The sequence below is a fragment of the Alosa pseudoharengus genome, unplaced genomic scaffold (genome assembly GCF_046254945.1).
Source record: "Alosa pseudoharengus isolate Yale_2024_CS ecotype anadromous, Long Island Sound unplaced genomic scaffold, YU_APseudo_1.1 YU_APseudo_1.1_scf_7, whole genome shotgun sequence".
NCBI lineage: Eukaryota > Metazoa > Chordata > Actinopteri > Clupeiformes > Clupeidae > Alosa > Alosa pseudoharengus.
Genome location: NW_027468859.1, coordinates 26197144 through 26210445, shown reverse-complemented (window position 1 = coordinate 26210445; position 13302 = coordinate 26197144).

Here is a 13302-nt window from a genome sequence, read left to right as displayed (position 1 = left end):
TACCCTTCCTCTCTGTCTCCTTCTCCCACTGTTTCTCCCTCTCACTCCCAAGCTTCCTCCTCTTCTTCCTCTCCCTCCTCCTCTTCCTCCTCTCCCTCGACCTCTTCTATACTCTGTCCTGGCTCTCACTCTGGTCTCCACTTCTTCCTCCACTGCTTCACCTGCCTCCTCCGCCTCTTCTCTCTCCATCATCACCTCTTCCTCCTCCTCTCGCATAGCCTCTCCTACTTCATTGTCCTCCTCACCTTGAGAGCTGTGATCTGACACATCCGACAGATTGATCTGACAATGAAAGTTGCACACCAAAAGTCTGTTCGGATTCAATATTAGCCCTATCTACAGTCTGTAATAATAATAATAATAATAATAATAATAATAATACTAATCTATCTATCTCTCTATCTATCTATCTATTTATCCATCCATCCATCCATCCATCCAGCTCTCGCAACAAAATCTAGGTCAAAGGTGAACACCCCTGACGTAACCAATTGACATCCATTCAGAAGTTTTGTTGTCACTCGATATGGATTAGCCTACTCTGATGACTGCCATACTGAGCTAGCTAACAACGTATGGAAGTAATGCCAAATCTATGCCAATGTCTTGTATGGATCTAGCAGATTAGAAGACAGGAATGAAGAAATTTCATGTTTTCTGAATTTTTCGGCAAAAAGGTAAAAGACATCCCAGCGCCGCACTGCACTTGTTGAAGTGCTACACTAACTAACGTTAGTGTTAGTGTTCAACGTTAGTGAAAGTTAGCTCTAAACTTCGCAATCAACTTAGCGATCACTGACATATTTTGTTTACGGTCATATTCTTTTATTGCCAACATTACATTTACAACTTACATCAGTGTCATTGCCATCCAATATGGGAAGATCTTCTTCCAGCACCTGAGATGGATCAGTGCACATCAAAACCGTCTCGGCCAGACTAAACCTGCGGCGTTTCGGTGCAGAAGACATTATCTCTTTACCTGTTACTCTGTCTCGTGATTTCGGAGGCTATAATGTTTAGAATTGTAGGTCCTGACGGCGGGAAAAGAAGTAAATTGTAACAAATCCTATGATTGATGTGACACAGTGACATGAGTGACGATTTGGCAGATAGCATAGGCTACTGTAACTTTGAGACTTGAGTCCTCATTCATATCGGCTGAACTGCTGCGGCCGCACGGAGCAGATAGGCACATCTCGTAGCATAAAAGATCAACATATATCAAAGCCTACAAGCAGATTTTTTTGTTTTGATGGCTGGGGAAAAGAGTAAAGTGTTACAAATCCTACGACTGCTGTGCCAAATTGATCATGGCAAGATGAGTGACGTTTGTTAGAGATCTTGGACACATGCCCTCATTCATATCAGCTGAACCACAGCGGCCACGGAGCAGAAACAGGCACATATCGTAAAATAACGCAAATATCTAAAAATAAATTAATACAAACATATGTGTTTGATTATGACAATACATCGAAGGGGATCTAAAATATTGATCGGTAGTGTACATAAGCTGTAGAAATTAAGTGATCGCCTGTATTCATCCATGAAAAAACACCGGCCGCTCACGGCCGTTACGGGGAAGAACAGCACGGCCGGCGACGGCCGTTACGGGGTACAGAGGGTTAAGGCAACACTTCTCCATACCCACCGCTGAAGACATACAGCGCAGACTAGCTGGTAAAAAGATTTTTACTATCCTTGATGAGCGTGATGGGTATTGGCAGATCAGATTAGATGATGAGTCTGCAGACCTCTGTACCTTCAATACTCCATGGGGAAGATACCGTTTCCATCGCATGCCTTTTGGGATTAAATCAGCGAGTGAAGTGTTCCAGCAGGTCAACTACAAAAGCTTTGGTGACATTGGTGGTGTCTTCATAGTGGCAGATGACATGATCATCGCTGCAGCAGACAAAATGGAACATGACAAAATACTCCAGCAGGTGATGGAAAGAGCTAAAGAACTCCATGTCAAATTCAACAAAGACAAAGTGCAATACTGCCCTACAAAGGCAAAAGGCAGTAACTGACCAGTGTCAAACTGAGAAAAATGACTTTAAAGTTTTTTGTTTTGTGTACACAAATGTATTATAGGTAGAGCAATGAAAATCTGGTGAATTGTTGCCCTGATGAAGAAATGTGTGTATATAAAAAAAACTTGTGCTCAAAGTTGACCTTTGACCCTTATTTGTCAGATACTGTACTCTGCCTTTGTATTATGTACTAAAAATAAGGAGTCGTGCAAAGGCAAAAGGCAGTAACTGACATATAATCAATATTTGCTACCAAAGGCAGAGTATGGTAACTGTACTTGTACGTCGAAGAACAAAGCCAAAGAACAGTAACTGCAGTTGTGGCTCTCTGCCATGGTTGCTTGTATGGTTTTGGGAGTTACGGTGAACACAACCCTCTATTTTTTTTAAAAAACAGTCAAATTGAGTATAGATATTTATCCACATGATAAAGGAAGTCTTTAATATACCAAAAATGACATTAACTCATTTTCGACCAAAAATGCAGTTACTGCCTTTTGGCTTTGTAGGGCAGAATACATGGTTAATGAAGTTAAATATCTTGGCCACATCATCAGTTCGGATGGGGTCAGACCAGATGAATCCAAAGTCACAGCCATCCAACAGTTGCCTCCACCCTCTGACCGAAAGAGCCTGCAGCGACTACTTGGCATGACTAGGTATCTGGCTCAGTACATACCTAATGAGGCCACACTCACCGCACCGTTACGACTGCTTCCCCGGAAGGACGTTGAATGGCAGTGGCATCCAGAACAAGAGGCTGCATTTAGGGCATTGAAAACGGCTGTCTCAACAGCACCACTACTGCGGTTCTTTGACCCCAAGCTCCCAGTGGAAATTCAAGCTGATGCTTCCAAGGATGGACTTGGTGCCTGCCTCATGCAAGACAAACAGCCAGTAGCCTATGCGTCAAGGGCATTGTCTGATGCAGAGCAAAACTATGCACAAATTGAAAAAGAGTTACTGGCTATAGTCTTTGCTCTCAAGAAATTCCACCAGTATGTTTACGGCATTTCTGTGAAAATCCAGTCAGACCACAAGCCCCTAGAGGCAATTTTGTCAAAACCTATAGGTAAGGCCCCCGCACGATTACAGAGGATGCTTCTTCAAATTCAAAGATACGACATCTCTCTCATGTACACACCTGGAAAAGACATGTTAATCGCTGACACTCTATCCAGGGCGTACCCTGATGACTTAGAGACAACTGACGAATGTGACCTTGGTGATGAAAGAGTCATATATTCTACAGAGAGTGCACCACTTCAGGGTAGCATAATGCAGCTCCTGAAAACAGTCACTGCAAGTGATGCTGAAATGCAGCTACTCTTGACTCTTCACAGGTCAGGGTGGCCTGATCATAAGAAGTCTGTCCCGCTGCAGGCTCAACCATATTGGCCTGTAAGGCATACTCTCTGTGTCAATGAAGGATTACTCATGGTTGACAAACGTGTGATTGTGCCGTGCACACTCAGAACAGACGTACTCAAACGACTGCATACAGCTCACCAAGGCATGCAGCGCTCACTGGCACAGGCACGTTCCATAATGTACTGGCCTGGCCTGTCGGAGGCAGTATGCAAAATGGTTGAATCATGTGTACCCTGTCAAGAACAGCAACCGGCTAACCACAAGGAACCTCTGCTTCCCCATCCTGTCCCAGACCGTCCTTGGGAAAAGCTTGCAGCTGACATATTTCATCTCAAGGGGAAGCCGTTCCTTCTGATGGTGGACTACTACTCCAAATATCCGGAAGTCCTACAGCTCCATGACATGACAGCACGGACAGTCATTCAGAAGTTCAAAGCTGTGTTTGCCAGACATGGCATCCCAGACACCCTGGTTGCTGATCATGTACCATTTGCATGCAATGAAATGGCCCAGTTTGCAGCACAATGGGGCTTCACCATAGTTCACTCTAGCCCCCATTTTCCCCAGTCGAATGGCATGGCAGAGCGCACCATCCGCACTGTCAAATCCATGATGAAGTCTGCCTTACAGTCAGGTGATGACCCTCACCTTGCCCTCCTTCACCTGAGAAATACTCCTATCACAGGTCTACGGTACTCACCAGCTCAACTTCTCATGGGCCGCGTGCTACGGTCCACCTTGCCGGTCAGCAACGCTGTACTGATACCATCAACACCTGTAGGAGTGTACACAGCCCTCCGCCAACGTCAACAGAAGCAGAAGGTGCAGTATGACAAGGCTGCAGCGCCATTGTCATCCTTTCAGGTGGGGGAGAGGGTGCGCATGATGATAAATGACAAGTGGACTCCAGCAACAGTGGTGAACATCAGAAAGGAACCACGTTCTTATGATGTCATCACATCCTCTGGCGCTTGCTATCGCAAGAACAGGAGACACCTTCGGCCAGACAGAGCTCCCTGCCCTGATCATGATCAAGATGACTCCAGCCTTCATGATGGTGATGAGAGTGAAGCTAGGGAGGACATCACAGAATCTCCGCTAGAAGTGGGTCTGAGAGAGGGTCCTCAAGTACAGTCTAGCAATGCACAAAATGCCACCTACACCAGACCAGGTCGGAGCATCAAACCACCTGCTCATCTCCAAGACTATGTGCTTTCATAAGGGTCTTGCATTAGTCACTGGATGGTGTGAATCATTTAGTAATTACTTATAATGTTGAGTTACACTAAGTATTAGGTTTGTCATTCATGAGTGCCTGTGTTCAACTATTTGTTATGGTACTGTTGTACTGAACTGGTTATGCAGTTATTGGTTACTCAATAGGTGCTATTCTAAGAGGGGGGGATGTAGCATGAGCAGTTACCTGTTCAAGTTATAGTCTAATGGTGAATGCTTCTGATTGGCTGGAATGGTTATACGTGTGACGTATAAGGATGTAAAAGGGTAGTGTATTGTTGAACGTGAAGTAAAGAAGCAGGCTGTCGCCTTGTTCTTGAATAGTGTGCTTGTCTCTGATATTTCCACCACGCCAATAAAACTACAATACCAAGGTTAGTTAGCAAGATAATTCTCTATTTAAATCATTTATTATTATTATTTTACATTGTGGTGAGGTAAAATCGATTGTCATTTCCAAGGAGATGAACTCCAGTCCATAGCCTAGGTGTCTATTCTAATTTTATCTTGAATACATTATTGTGCCCTTTTGAAATTAGTTTGGTACAGATCCTGTGTTGTTTTTATATACTGCTCAAAAAAATTAAGGGAACACTTTATTCACTGGATCGGTACTCTGACACTGTTTGGTTCTGAGCACAAGTAAAACTTTTGAGGCGAGTGTTTTATTTTGCAAGAACTGTCAGACATTCTGTGAATGTAGTTTGAGAATGGAGAAAAGGGTGGAAGGTTTCAAAAAATGTGTTTTAACAATTGTGGAAAACTGTAAGTGTTCCCTTAATTATTTTGAGCAGTATATTATGCACAAGAGGGTTTGATGTAGCTAAGCCTATCAGTGAAACCTGTGGAAACATAAAAAGAGCCAAGTAGCCTAGGCTGAATAGCACATGCTAGTATTTGAATTTGTTTTTAATTGGTTAGTATTGTTTTTACATTCTATTATTTAATATTTTTAGTTCAATAAATGTAGTTTCATCTGAGAACCCTGATACTATCTTAATGAAACTAGGATTTTATTTTATTCGCAGAGACACTATGAGGAAAAGGAAAAGTGTATGTGTGCATGTGTATATGTGACTCATTTGTACAGTAGGATACTGTAGTGTTGATGATACCCAGCTTGTTCTGGTTATCGGATTCTTGTAGGTTAGGCCTACCGCTCTGTTCTTCTGTGGTAGTATGGTTTTTTATAGTATTCTCCTTAATCACATTAAAGATTGCTCAGGTTTCTCATATCTCTAAGCAATTATGTTGATTTGACACTGACTACCATAGACTATAATGGAAAATTGGTTTCTGAATACAGTATATGAGAAGGTTGGGTCTTACCTCCAGGTCTCATGAAATCTAAAAATAAACCAAATCAATATTTCATGAAATAGGCAATAGGCTTCTTGTAAAGGTATTACTTTTACTAGTAATTAGAATGGTATTTCAGTGCACTTAACTTCTAACTTTTGAGAGTTGATCAAAACAGTTCTCTTTTGGATATAACAATGAGATATTCTGTAGCCTACTGATTATCAGTTTGTCGCATGTTTAGACCTTGTATGTGTGTTGCACAACACATGTTGCACTTGGCGATCACGATGGGGATTGATATGGTAGTGGACCATGATGGTTATAGAAGTGAAGGAGCAGTACCCCCCAATTATGGTGGGGTAATTCGCACTCTGGGCACGACATACAGGTGCTGAAAAGAACAAGATTATTCACTTTTAGGTCTTGTTCATGACTGAATTGTTTTGCAATAAGATGTTTTTCCTACCCAATTGTCGACGTCCTCTCTTATATTGAGGCAATAAAAACGCTGCTTTATTTTCCCTTCCATGCGAGCTCGCCCAAAGTGTCCTGCATGGACCTCCTCCAGGATGGCAGTCTTCTCCTCCTCATACGTGATGACCCTCCTGGCCAAGTCATCGCGACCCATATAGTGCAAAGTGTCACCTGTAAATGAACATTGTTTCCCAAAATGTCCTTGGCTTGTGTACCCTCTAAGAGTATAGTTTATATCAATGTCTTAACCATCCCCCCCCCCCCCACACACACACACACACAATTTGTAATTACTACTTTTAATTTATTATTTGAAGTTGAGCTGGCACTTATATGACTACATGTCAATGAAATACTTGAAACTGGAAACTAGTCAAACTACCTAGCAAATATCTCACTTAACATTACTGCTAGGGAGTTAGATGTAAAACAAAAATAGTCAAAGTGGGACTATTAATATACAGTATCAATCAAATACATCATGTTTGGAGTACGTCTCAATGTTGATAATCACGGTAGTACAGGACTAAACCCAACCCAAGCTAACTTAACACAACGTACATCAATCTGGTAAAAGATAACTTTGCTGATGTTGCCCGGTTCTGAGGTAAATCTCAAGTACAGCTCGCTGCAGCCTGCGGGAAGGCGGGGCTTGACATCAAGGCCCGCCTACATCCAAGTCAGCCATGTTTGTCTTGTCTACGTCACTTCCCTTACGCTCGTTCAGCCATGTTTGTCTTGTCTACGTCACTTCCCATACGCTCAAACGGACCAAGACAGTATCAGAGCCCGTTTATTAGACATTCTCTGACAGTATCAAAGCCTCGTTTCACAACAGATTTACGTTTTCATATAGTGACTGTAATGACTACGTTTCCGTTCCTTTGATCTCCGATTTTTAAACGATATACAAATTTGAAAAATGCGTCATTTTAATGACAATGTATTCAAACTGATCTCCGGTTTTTAAACAATATCCAAATTTGAAAAATGTGTCATTTTAATGACAATGTATTCAAACGGATAACGAGCCGTATTTCATTTAATTTACCCCTCAAAACGTAGAATGGTGTGTTGTTTCGTTATCATGGATATTAACAGCAAGAATTCAGTCTCCATTAAAACCAAACCGATTTTGCTTTATTGTTAAAAAAAACATAAAGTGAACCAGAAACATATCTAGACACATTGTATAAAACATAAAGTGAACCAGAAACATATCAGGTCAGGTCAGAGATTATGCAGGTCGTTGAGCAGGTCACTGAGGTCAGGCAGTTCCAAAGTTTCACCTCCTGTACACATCAATATTTCAGACTGTAGTCTACAGAACCCTTCGCCCTCCATGATTTTGATGATCAGCTGCAAAACAGTCAAACCATATCATGTGATGAGTGCAGTGTTTGTATATCAAGTTTCCTCCATTTCCCATTTTACCACCTAAGATGCTAGACTGATGATTAATACCATCAGATTACCTAGAAAATGTCACTCTTACCTCTGGATACATCACATCCACTACAAATTCCGCCGCCCGATATGATCCCATTGCCTTAAACCTACTCGATGATCCCATGCCGATCGCCTCCCCTAGTACTTTCACAATGTCATAGCTCTATGGAGACAAAACAATACAAGGATACAAGGTCTTTTATTTGTCACATACATAGACATACTAATCTAAAGCATGCACTGAAATAGCATTTTGGGTGTTAAACTTTTACCATGCAAGGGTGAAAGAAAGATCAGGAAATAATTAGCATGATGGAGGAATAGAAGTGCAGTGTGTGTACAGTCCATGAAGAACAACTGTGTAAAAGTGTAAGTGCAGTTTATTTAATCTTGTGTGGGTCCAGGAAATGGTTGGCTTGAGGAAATAAGCTCCTCCTCAGTCTCTCTGTTCTGGTCTTATAGCAGCAGAGACCTTTGCCTGACCTCAGTGGTTGTAAAAGTCCATGGTCAGGATGTGAAAAGTCCATTAAAATACTTTGGGCCCTTGAACACACTCTTTTCTTATAAGTATTGTGGTGGATTTCTATGACTTAACGGATGCATGTATGGTTTTTATAAACTTTTATATTAAATAAAATTATTATGAGACTTCTTAAACAGACCAGACACATCTTAAACAGACCAGACCAGCGGTCAAGGAGTGGGGTGAGGGAGTTCACAGTGACACCTGGCTGGATGGTCGAGGGGGTGAAGGAGTTCACAGTGACACCTGGCTAGATGGTCGAGGTGAAGGAGTTCACAGTGAACTAGATGGTCGAGAGCAAGAGGATGATGTAATTGGATGATGTAATGGTGGTAACAGCAAGGCCAAGTAACAGGTGGCAAGATAAGAAGCCTGTTACAACTGGAAAAAAACAGAATCTGGGAAAAACCCAGAAGAAGACAGTTTTGCATAAAATTTATGCATGATGAGACAATGGGTTCCACCAATAGTCGTAACCTTGGTGGATGCTGATAGGCCAACAGGTGTCTTTCGAGGGTGACGAGAGGGCCCAACCCCAAGGTTAAGGAGTATAAAAGATAGGTCGCAGCCACCTGTTAGTCAGATCTCATCGGGGGCGCCAGCTGATGACATCTCACATCACCCTATTGGACATCACACACCTGGTCTGGACATCGTTTAGGCTGGACTATCACTGCAATACGGTGAATAAAGATCAACAGTCTTCAGAGATCTCCTGTCTGCATTGTCTCCTTCGGACGCTTGTTCCAGAGTGCTAATTAGTAAGTAGTTAAGTGATAAATTGTTCATTGGATTCGGAAGTGGACCGGTTTTTCCACGACAGTATCCTGCAGGTTAGGGAGATGTACACTGACCACTCTTTTTAAAGCACTGCAGTCACAGGTACATACATACACATAACTGACATTTTTGCTTACCGTGACGTCATTAAAAATTGGCCGCATCTGCCTCAGGGTGGCTTTTAAAGCCTCGTAGGAATGATCCCACAGGAACATCCTGTTCGATCTTCTGCTGCCGCAGAGTAGCTCCTCATATAAGCTCTGAAATGAAACACATAAGAACACTTAACACACGTGAACACATAAGAACACTTACTTAATTTTGTTACGGCTAACATATGTCTTAATGATCACCTTCATTTGAGCCTTTGAAAAAATTGACAGGATACCTTCTCTGTCAACAGTCTCGACTATGATAAGATGTACATGATGCAAGAATAAGGGTTCAGGACAAACTGAATGTACATGTTAGCATCCCATGCCCTTAACAAATGTGGGTTATAGCCATTTATCCAGCTGTCCACACTTTGGGTATTCCTCATAGGTTAGGTTGCATTGTGCAAGTAATTGTGGGATGCTTTCAAAGGATGCAGTTGGATTATTTAGCAACTCCCATACAGGCTTCAGTTTAGTTTTGGCATTTTCAGGAGACATGGATGGAGAGGCATGAGCAGCAGTGTTTGGAATAACGGCGTTTAAAAGAACGGCGATAGGTAACAACGTTATTTTTTCACTAACGGGGTAATCTAACTAATTACTTTTCCCGTCGTTACAACGCCGTTAACGTTACTGGACGTTAAATGCGGTGCGTTACTATGCATTGAATGAATAAACTGTGTAATCCTAACGCACCCTGGCTCAAGGCTAGTGAGGAGGTGGGTTAATAACGACGTAAGCGATTATGATTGGCTAAGGCAGAGTCATGTTTCATGATAGCCAATCAGAGTTAGTGTTTTTACACACTTGCCAGCACACGTGCCACACACACACGCAACAGCTAAAAATAGAGATTCGACGAAACAGCAGAGGTCAGGAGCAATCCGAAAAGTTGGCATTTTCAAGGTGGAGATATAAGCACTACTTCAAATTCATCAAGGCAAGAACGTTCATGTAATGTGTACATTATGTCCAGGAGCGAAGACTTTGTCGACATCCGTTGTAAGCAACTCTAATTTAATGAAGCATCTCACACACGCATCCTAAAGCTAGTGGCCAAAAACACCGATACCTCCACCACAGATGATAGCTCGCCATCCACTAGCAAAGAAGGACTCGGAGCAAAGTCCTCCAAGCAGCAAAAGCTAGATCTTTCTGCCTCACAACAAAAACCTATGACACAGGCTGAAGGCAACCGTAGGTCTGTCGTGGTGCAATATCTTGAATTTCCCCTTGGGGATCAATAAAGTATCTTACGGAGCCCCCCGGGTGACATGGGGAAAAAAAAACATGGGTTAGAAAAAAAAAAAAAAAGTAGTGGGGGAAAAAAAACATGAGGAAGAAAAAAAAAAACGATGCACTTTTGCGGGATCTCATTGCGGGATCTCGCAAAGTTTTGCGAGATCTCGCAAAAAGTTTTGCGAGATCTCGCAAAACTTTTGCGAGATCCCGCAAAAGTTTTGCGAGATCCCGCAAAACTTTTGCGAGATCTCGCAAAACTTTTTTTCTACTTTTGGAACTTGCTGGGCTTCCTACTTGACCCCAATAGGCCCACAAACCACTACCGCCAGATGGCAATCGTATCATGATACTCTGATTGCTCTATCACTGTTGCGTGTTGTGGGTTTTCTGGACACATTACATAGGCCTATGACAAGGGAGGGAGAGGGAGACACCTGCGTGCAGACACGCACACACAGCAGGCTACAATAAATTGCCTAACCGACAGCAGCCTAATTTCGAGGTATCACCAGGGTGCGATTTGTAGGGGGGGATGGTGAGGATTTCCCCAACTCTGGTTTTCCTATCCCTACCTCTGCTAAATTATTTTTATCTCCGGTGGGGACAAGGATTAAACCCCTTGATAGCGATGAATGCAACTTAACTGCTAGCCTACTTAAACTCTTGAAATCTAGCGATCTTCAGTGTCAATACATCAGAGTAGGCTATTCAGTAGCCTTCTGGCAGATGGCGCATATTTCTGAACGTCATCGAACACAAAAACATTGTAACATTTTCAGTCCCTCTCAACATTTTAGTGCGGGAACTTCCGCAGGGAAAACAGCTGAACCAAACATGAAACGCGCTCAGAGCAGCATATCGTCTTACTTTAAACACCTAGTAGTTTGCGGAGGACGAACGAGAAAGCACTCGTTTGATAAATCCGCCAGGCTAGGCCTTGTAGACAAATAACTTACAGAAATAATCTGTACAGCAAAAACATGTTGGTGGGTATTTAAACTATCTAGCGGGTGTTTTAACAGCTGCAAGAAATAGAAGCTTATGGCCCATATGTTCTGGTTCGTAAATTATTTTCATAAAACTTCAAGTTGCCCTATAACTTCTCTCCAAACTCTTCACTGCACTGTAGCCAATTAACTGACAGTATGATAGTAAGCTATTTATTTTCTGTAGGCTTCAATAAACACATTTATTTTTTCAACTTTTACAATATTACGCACTTGGCTACTGAATGCAAATCTGCAGGAGAGAGAATGCACGCAGCCTACGCAGCGTGTAGCGCAATGTGTAGGCTATTTGTATACCAACTAACACTGTTAGCCAATTCACTAACTCAAGACTTCAGTGTCATCATATACAACATTTTACATAACAAATACAGAAAGGATGGAGGCAGCAAAGGTAGAGGAGTCATTTCAGATGGGTCAAGAACAAGGTGAATTTGTATGTTTCTCAAAACGTAGTCCAACCCTGCATTAGAGGAGCTGAGCACACTCGCTGTTTAAAGTCATACACAACGGTAAACTAAAACTAAGCTAAAGGTATTCAAGGGAACATATTCAACCCCCCCCCCCCCCCCCCCCTCTGTTTTTTACACAAATCGCACCCTGGGTATCACTAATACCTATTAAATAAATGTAAAGGACACAGAACTGTAAGCTCAAATTCAAAAACGTTTGAAGTCTACCTAAACATATGCAAAGGGAATATATATAAATTGTGCTGCATATAGCCAGCTTAATTAATGTCAATTTAAAGATTATGAGCAGTTTCTATGCATTTTTCCATTGATAGTTACAGGAAGCCACGTTTTGTTTAAACTATTGTTGCTTCTAGCCCACGTTACCTCCAGTTTCACTTGCTGCAGGGACGCACACATTGCATGATCGATCATAAGCGTTCTATCTCCGATGTAGAACTCAAATGTGTCTTGACGCCGCCGTTTGTAAGATCAGATCAAATAAAACGTTCTAAATGGAACGCGATGTAATTAAGCTGTTCCTTTCCAAGCGTCTTGGAGACGTACTGTATGTGTGATGACTGGGCTATGTCTATATAGTTGATGACACCAAATGAATAAGTATTGTAATTATGTTATTGGTAGTCGGAGGAGGAGTTACACACACACACACACACAACTCGGGATTTACTTTTCACAGTTTATTCACAAGAATTAATTAATACACCACTACCTCCCACACACAACCACCCCGCATTCATACAACCCGCTTAAACTAGCCCTCTCTATGGCCGAGTTAAACTAGGGGAAGGGACTGGCCATTAACCCCGGCCGGGGGCTAAACTCAAAGCGCGCACACACACACACGCGCGCACACACACACACCAGGGATGGAAATTAAATATTTTTTCTACCTGCCACTGTGGCTGGTGGATTCCAAAATCTACCAGCCACTCAACTTTTTTACCAGCCACTAGAGAAACGGCATGAAAATGTGATATCATGATTATAGTAGGCTACCCAAAATGATCACGGTAATCGGCATTATTGCAATATGACTAAAATGTGCTGAGTTTTGCCCTAAACCTGTCCTCCAAGCACAGTAGCAACAAAACTAAAGGTCAACAGAACCACATTCATATGCTACAGTGTCTTGTCATAAAAGTGGTGTGGCTCCTTTAAGTCTCCGTTTGTGTGAGTTCTGGAGCATCCTATAATCCAACTCTTCAACTTGATCTAACTATAGTGTACATCATCTGATTTAAATATTTA